Below are 8,992 nucleotides of genomic sequence, written 5' to 3'. Positions count from 1 at the left end.
GTTATTAAATAAAATCCTCCTTATATTTATGAGTCGGTGCGGTTGAATACGCCGAACGACCTACTGGTTTCTTGTGGATGGTTAGGAATGGGGAATGGAGTTTAGATATATTTTTATAATACCGCGACATGAGCTTGAGTCTCAGTGTCGACGGTTAGGGTGCATATATGCAATTGGATGTGTAACTAGCTGTGAAGGTTGAGGTATACCCATTTTAGGCTTAGGTACTTATGCCCACTCAGGTGCGTTTTGTGTGATGTCTTCTATTCAGGTTGAGACCCTCTTCATAGTCTAGCGAGAGTCCAGTAGTGTGGATATATTTATGTATGGATTATTAGTTATTGTTGAACTATTTAGTATGTACATGTGTATCGAGTCTCTGCTTGGATTGTAGTAGGATAGAACTTGTTCGTGGGCCTAACCCACTTCTATTTTTCAGGTGTACGTCAGTTCCAGTCTTGAGTTTGTTCGTACTGAGCAGAGACGATCATTCATTCTTCCGACGGTGTAGGATCTCTCTTCACAATTTGATCATGGTTTTCCTTCAGTTTTATATGCATTCAATTTGGGATTTTTCATTAGGCGTCCACTAGAGATGGATTCCCGAGTTGTTAAATGATTGGATTATCGAATTTTAAGTTTATAATTTTTAAAGGATTTTAGTTTAGATTTCTTTCAGCCTAAACTATTATTTCTTATTTCATTTTGTAATCTGTGTTCGTTATAACATATTAATTGTTTGATATCCCTCGGGTTTGGGCCTGGGTCTAATCAACCTGTGTCTCGGATCCGAGGGGTATCACAGTTGGTATCAGAGCCTCCAGGTTCAAGTGTCTCTAGGATGTTTCGTATTAAGTCTTCCACGTAGCATTTTCTCTTGATTAGAGCTTAAGTTAAAGATTCATTGTATTCCTTACGGCTCGTATAGAAATGGTACTGATGTCTATCTTTTCATGTTAACAGATGATTAACGCTAGAAACAGATAAAACATGCAAGGAATTAGGAAGGAAAGGAGAGCGGCACGTAGGCAACAATATCTCCTACGGCGTCAGCAAATGGAGGAAGAGCAACAAAGGTTTGGGTTTCAGGATGACATGGGTCAGTCTCACGAGGAACAGGAGAATGTTCAGTAGACTCTGGACCAGGTCAGAGATTCAGAGATTCCTCTTCACCTCAATGACCTCGTTGCTCGGGCTATAGAAGCTAGGGTAACAGCTGCACTTCAGAATCAACCACCGATTCAGCAGGCACCTGTACTAGCACCAGTGGTTCAGACGAATTCTTGGGAAAAGGCTAGAAGCTCTTTCACCAAGGGGAGTCCACCTGTGTTTTTAGGCTCCATCAATGCGAGAGCAGCTCATCAGTGGAAACATGACATTGAGCGTCATCTTCGTTTGGTTCAGTGTACGGAGGTTTAGAAGCAGATGCTTGTTACCTTTAAGCTAGTTGGAGATGCACTATAGTGGTGGGAGTCAGTTACCACCGCAGAGGAGAGGATGTCATTGACCTACGATCAGTTCAGTGCATGCTTTGATGAGAAGTATTTCCCTTATGTAGTTAGGGCAGCCATGAAGACTGAGTTTCTTAATATGCAGTAAGGGAACATGATAGTGGCGGAGTATGAGCAACAGTTCACGCGCTTGTCTCTTTTTGCACCAGAGAAGGTGGATACAGAGGAGAAGAAGCGCAACAGTTTCATTAAGGGACTGATGTGGTCTATCAAGAGAGCTATTATAGGTAGTCCAGCATATACTACATATGCTCAGGTGGAAGACACTGCTCTACAGCAGTATCAGTTGACCGTGGACTTCAGACAGGCTCGTGGTGAGAAGCGGGGTGATAAAGACTCTGCTAATCAGTCAACTGAAAAGGGGAACGGCAATGGTCACCGACAGAATGACAAGGGCAAATTCCAGGGACAACAGCCTTGGAAGAAGTACAAGGGTGGTTTAGATGTTCCCAGGGATGTGGCACATGTTCAGCGACAGCAGAATGGGGGACCACAGGCAGGACAAGGTTAGCCACAGGCTAACCGACAGAGGAGGCCATTTGGTACTTTCCAGGGTAGTTACTATACTTATGGAGAGTATGGTCACACTGCCAAACAGTGTCCTACAACAAGACAGGGACAGGGACAATGTGTGCAGTAGGGGCAGAGGGCGCAAGTGCCTTTACCCACTCCACAGGTTCCACAGATTCAAGGACAGACACATCTGGCTTTACCGACACCGCCGTAGCCTTAGGGACAGGCACCGCAGTAGTTACATTATGGCAGGGTGTATAACCCTAAGCTATAGGATATGCAGGCACCTCAGGCTGTTGAGGGTAAGTTTCCTATACATGGTTTTTATGGACGTGTTTTATTTGATATGGGTGCTACACACTCATTTATAGCTAGGACTTTTGTTGTTTTATCTGGGACGAGGACGAGGGTATGCACTAGACCTCAGGGTATTTCTATACCATTGGGCAATACAGCTATTATACATAAGAGTGATGGGCCTATGACACTAGATATTAGCAGACTCAGATTTCTAGCCAACCTATTGGTCCTGGACATGCACACTTATGATGTGATACTTGGGATGGATTGGTTATCTCACTACCATGCCTAAGTTAATTGCTTTGATAGGTCTATTGTGTTTACCATACCTTGTCAGGATATGTATGTCGTCGCTATGCCACGTTCTAGCGGGGTCGGTAGCACCTATTTGTTCCATATGGAGGAAGAAACAGAGGAGGGGACTATTGTATCATTGGATAACATACCGATTGTACATGATTTCCCGAATGTATTTCAGGAGATTCCAGGGTTGCCACCTAGTCGCGAGATCGATTTTGTGATAGACTTAGCTCCAGGCACTGCGCCTATTGCTAGGGCACCCTATAGGATGGCACCAGTGGAGATGAGAGAGCTGAGGGATCAGATTCAGCAGTTACTCAGCCAGGGTTTTATTCGTAGGAATACATCACCTTGGGGAGCACTGGTTCTATTTATGAAGAAGAAAGATGGTTCGCTTCGCCTGTGTATAGATTACGGGGAGTTGAACAAGGTTACTATTCGTAACAACTACCCTCTACCCAGGATCGATGATTTGTTTGATCAGTTACAGGGAGCCACATACTTCTCCAACATTGATCTGCATTCTGGATATCATCAACTGAGGGTTAGAGAGCAGGATGTTCCTAAGACAGTGTTTCTCACGAGATATAGTTCTTATGAGTTTCGTGTTATACCGTTTGGGACGACTAATGCACCTGCAGTGTTCATGGATTTAATGAACAGAGTCTTTTGGGCTTATTTGGATAAGTTTGTTATTATCTTTATTGATGATATCTTGATCTATTCTAAGTCTGAGGACGACCATGCTAGACATCTTCGCATAGTCTTACAGACGCTTCGTGAGCACCAGTTATATACCAAGTTCGAGAAGTGTGAATTTTGGCAGCGGGAAGTGAAGTTTCTGGGTCACGTGGTGTCAGAAAGGGGGATAGCGGTTGATCCAGCCAAGGTTTCAGCTATGGTAGAGTGGGGACAGCCTACTTCACCTACTGAGATTCGGAGTTTTCTCGATTTGGCAGGATATTATCATCGGTTCTTCCAGGGGTTCTCCAAAATAGCAGGACCACTCACTCATCTGACTAAGAAAGGTGTATAGTTCGTGTGGGATGAGCACTATCGCGAGCTTTTGATGAGCTGAAAAGGAAGTTGACTTCTGCACCGGTTCTGGCTACTCCACAGAGCAGGATAGAGTATCTTGTCTACACGGATGCTTCGTTGTAGGATCTTGGATGTGTTTTGATGCAGGAGGAGCGACCGATTTCTTATGGATCTCGGAAGTTTAAGCCTCATGAGCTTAATTATCCAACGCATGATTTGGAGTTAGCAGCTGTGGTCTTTGCTTTATGTATTTGGAGGCATTATCTGTTAGGTGAGTCCTTCAGGTTATTTAGTGATCACAAGAGTCTGCAGTACTTGTTCATTCAGCGGGAGCTAAATATGAGACAACGTAGGTGGTTAGAGTTTGTGAAAGACTATCATTTTTCTATACAGTACCATCCAGGGAAAACGAATGTGGTGGCTGATGCACTTAGTCGCCAACCTGTTGGTAGTTTTTCTACTCTATTCACTACTGAGTGGAATTCATTGAAGAAGGTGAATGAATTTTCGGATGCGTTCATGGCTTGTATGATAGTTACACCTTCTATCATTCACAAGGTTTTGAAGGCACAACTCACGGATCAGCAGTGCAATAACAAGGTTGCAGAGATAGCTTCCGGAGAGGTTCCATTCTACTATGTTGGGGCTGATGGAGGTTTGAGGTACAAGGGACGGTTAGTGGTACCTTCTGCTGATGAGTTGAAGAAGGATGTGATGACTGAGACTCGCCACTCTGAGTTCTCTGTTCATCTAGGAGGCGATAAGATGTATCAGGATATGAAGCGGTAGTTTTGGTGGGCAGGTATGAAGAGGGACATTACTCTTTTTGTCTCACGATGTAGTACTTGTCAGATGGTCAAGATTGATCATTAGCGGCCGCCAGGTTCTCTACAGCCACTACCAATACCGAAGTGGAAATGGGAGAGCATTTCTATGGATTTTGTGGAGGGATTACCAAACTCTTTCAAAAATCACAACTCTATTTGGGTTATCGTGGACAAACTGACGAAATCAGCTTACTTTTTGCCTATTCGTACTGACTACACTTCGGAGCAGTTGGTGAGACTTTACATTGCCGAGATTGTGAAGTTGCACGGTATTCCATTGTCTATTATATCGGACAGGGATTCGAGCTTTGTGTCAGAATTCTGGAAGAGTTTTTAGCAGGCTTTGGATACAGAGTTGCATCTTAACACTGCTTATCATCCTCAGACTGATGGACAGACTGAGCGGGTGAATCAGATCATGGAAGATATGCTTCGGTCGTGTGTTCTTGATTTCAAGGGCCATTGGGAGGATTACCTACCGCTTGTGGAGTTTGCTTATAACAATAACTTCCAGAAGACTATTGGGATGGCACCATTTGAGGCGTTATACGGCCGACCGTGTTGATCTCCTGTTTGTTGGTTGGAGGTTGGTAAGAGCAGATTCTTGGGTCCTGAGTTCATCAGGGATACTTCTGAGAAGATTACTCTTATTCGAGATTACATGCGTACTGCTCAAAGTAGGCAGAAGAGCTATGCTGATCGTCGCACTCGTGCTTTGGAGTTTCAGGTTGGGGATCAGGTTCTACTCAAAGTGTCGCCTATGAAGGGTGTAATGCGCTTTGGGAAGAAAGGGAAGTTGTCACCGTGGTTTGTCGGTCCATTTATGATTACGGATCGAGTTGGAGCTGTCGCTTATCGATTGGCACTTCCGGATAATTTGGATCGTGTCCATAATATGTTCCATGTTGTGGAAATTTCTGCGAGATGAGGATCGGTACCATCATATTGATGTTGGGGAGATTGAGTTGCAGCCGGATGCAACTTATCTGGAGCCACCGTGTCGTATTATCGACTGTCGGGATCAAATCCTCCGTAATAAGGTTATCCCTTTGGTTCGTGTTCAGTGGAGTCATCACAATGAGGCTGAGTTGACTTGGGAACGGGAAGATGTCATTCGCTCGCAGTTTCCTGAAATTTTGGAAGAATGTAAGAGTGAATTCCGAGGACGGAATTCCTTTTGTTATGGGGGAAGAATGTAATACCCCTAATTTCAAAAGGATAGTCCCCTAATTTCAAAAGGATAGTCCTGGTATTTTAATTTATTATTTTTATTGTTTAAATTGCATTTTTAATTATTGAAGTGTATATGTGTTAATTTTATTGCTAACATTGTGGTAAGTTATTTAATTTTTCATTAGTGTGATTTAATTGATTAGCTAATTGTTTTAATTTAATTGATTTAATTATTTAAGTGGTTTAATTTAGTTATTTTACTTGAATTAATTTAATTGAATTTAATGGTTTAATTGTTTTAATTTAATTATTTAATTGCCTTGATTTAATTAAATTTAATTAGGTTTCTATCGTGACTGTATGGGTGGTTGCACACAGGTAGTTATGCAATAGGTTTACAATTCAAAACCGACGTTGATTATAACCTAGGTTGTTCTATGGGCCGAGTAAATCAGATTAGGGTTTAGTTGAGCCTAGGATTAGTGTGGCCTATAAATATTCACCTAAGGTTCTACCTAGGGTTTTAAAACTTAAATACGTCTTTGGAAGCAGAGAGAGAACAGAGGAAGATTTACAATATTTGGTGTTCACCGGAAATCTTAGAAAACAGCGTAGAGATTTTGAACAAAGATCTCAAAGGCAAGTTTTATCCTTACTCTCTCCCTTAGGCTTCGTGTTCTTTGCATACTTAATAGTTCCAGGTGAATTACATGTTTTAAAAAAATAAAAACGTTACCTGTTTCATGGTTCGAATTTTAATTGTGACAGTATGTGTTTTATATCTGCTAAATCGTATAAACTTGAAACTTTCTTGCATAGTTCTTTGTTTGAACCCATCTTAGCAATGTAATAAGGACTTAAACAAGGGTTGGTAATCTACTGGGACTCAGTTACAAGTTCTGGGAACCTAGGCAGAGAAGTACCGGGGGTGAAAACGACGTCGGAAAAATTAAACACGGAGAAGAGGAGGGAGAGAGCCGGCTCCTTTTGGATTAGAGCCGGCTCCTTTTGATTGGAGGTGGCTCTAAGGCCTTTGGAGGCGGCTCCAAGTTTTTTTGGAGCCTGCTCCATTTTTCTTCTTTCAGTGTTTCTTGTTCTGTTAACGTGTTCTTCAGTTTTCAGTGACGAAGCTTTTCGGTTATGAATTTCTAAATTTTCTAAGGAGAATAAATACTATAGTGGAGGTTTTAGAGGTTTTCCAGAGTAGGATTAAAGTCTCAAGGGATAGAATAATATAGATTTAAACACCGAGTTTTAATCGTTAAAACTGTATGGATTTCTTATGTGCTTTACAGAACTGTTTGTATTCGGACGTTTATATTTCTTAATTATAATAGAATTTTCTGTGAGAGCTTGTCCATTGCCAATTATGTATTCGTGGAATGGAAATACATGCTAGAAATCTATAGTTTGCTAAAGATTAATTGATGGTCAAATTGTAAAATTTAATGCAACAATTTGTTGGGCAGGAAATTAAAGGTGTGATAAATTGCCTAAATTTATTATACAGGTTAAGGAACTAAGTAACCTAATAATTATTTAGGCTCTGTTAATTATGAATACTGGGAAGAAAATTTATATTTACAAATACAGCTTCACGGGGTCAGGTATTAGTTCCTGTGATGTGTTTCTATGAGATGGTTAATATGTAACTGTGTTGTATAAGCATATAAATATTATATTTATTATGTTTTCATTCTTATCATGGAATGGTTGAAATTGATATTTATATTGTCAATGCTCCATCAACTGCTGGATTTATTTAAGCATATTTGATAATGTATTCTAAAATGCTTAGTATGGAATTGTTGATATTGTTATTTAATTGTCAATGCCTTATCAACTGTTGGATGGATGGAATTGTATGCACCGGTATGGGACGGTGTCATACTAGGTTTGGAATAGCACAAGTTGCTAAAGTCCTACCTATTTTGGAGTAAGGGTACGGGTTATTAAATAAAATCCTTCTTATATTTATGAGTCGGTGCGGTTGAATACGCCGAACGACTTACTGATTTCTTGTGGATGGTTAGGAATGAAGTTTAGATATATTTTTATGATACCGCGACATGAGCTTGAGTTCCAATGTCGACGATTAGGGTGCGTATATGCAATTGGATGTGTAGCTAGCTGTGAAGGTTGAGGTATACCCTGTTTAGGCTTAGGTACTCATGCCCACTCAGGTGCATTTTGTGTGATGTCTTCTATTCAGGTTGAGACCCTCTTCATAGTCTAGCGAGAGTCCAGTAGTGTGGATATATTTATGTACGAATTATTAGTTATTGTTGAACTTTTTAGTATGTACATGCGTATCGAGTCTCTGCTTGGATTGTAGTAGGATAGAACTTGTTCGTGGGCCTGACCCACTTCTATTTTTCAGATGTACGTCAGTTCCAGTCTTGAGTTTGTTCGTGCTGAGCAGAGACGATCATTAATTCTTCCGATGATGTAGGATCTTTCTTCACGATTTGATCATGGTTTTCCTTCAGTTTGGGATTTTTCATTAGGGGTCCACTAGAGATGGATTCCTGAGTTGTTAAGTGATTGGATTATCGAATTTTAAGTTTATAATTTTTAAAAGATTTTAGTTTAGATTTCTTTCAGCTTAAACTATTATTTCTTATTTCATTTTGTAATCTGTGTTCGTTATAACATATTAATTATTTGATATCCCTCGGGTTTGGGCCTGGACCTGATCAACCCGTGTCTTGGATCCGTGGGGTATCACAAAACCCATGCTATCTCCTTTTGCCACCTTTATCGGCCACCACTCCCATCACTACCACATCAACAGCAATCGAATTGGGTGGATAGAAAGAGAGAGGCTTAGAGGGAGAAGTAAGATTGTTGAATTTGGTGGCCGCTAGCACCAGTGCTCACTTACCTCGCCGTCGAATCTGGCAGCGATCCAATCACCATTCAACGTGCCCTAGATCCAATGTGCCGTAGATCCAACAATCATTACGGGAGAATTAGGATTGCTGAATTTGGTGCCTATTTTCATTACAATCAGGGCACTTTACCACAACAGTGTTCATCTTTTCTTTTTTTTTTGTCGGCCCATATCTTCCCTCGCCGCCAATATTATCCTCATTTTGTACCTTCCATTATAGGCAAAATAGGGCAAGAACTTCAAACCCTCGCACACAAAACTAGATGTCTCTTTGGCGTCATAGTTGTATTGGTAGTGAATAAGAAGGCAACTTTTGAAACTTAAATTAGGATCATCTTTTTTCTGGTTTGGAAATTGATGGAGTTGGTGGTGGTGATAGGTGAGAAGAGAGAAAAAATGAGAGTGAGAGAGAAAAGGATAATTTTGTACTTACAACA

Source organism: Cornus florida, unplaced genomic scaffold (assembly GCF_030987335.1).
Source record: "Cornus florida cultivar Cherokee Brave unplaced genomic scaffold, ASM3098733v1 CherokeeBrave_3.0.0_Hap2_Chr05, whole genome shotgun sequence".
NCBI lineage: Eukaryota > Viridiplantae > Streptophyta > Magnoliopsida > Cornales > Cornaceae > Cornus > Cornus florida.
This window is presented reverse-complemented; position numbering follows the sequence as displayed.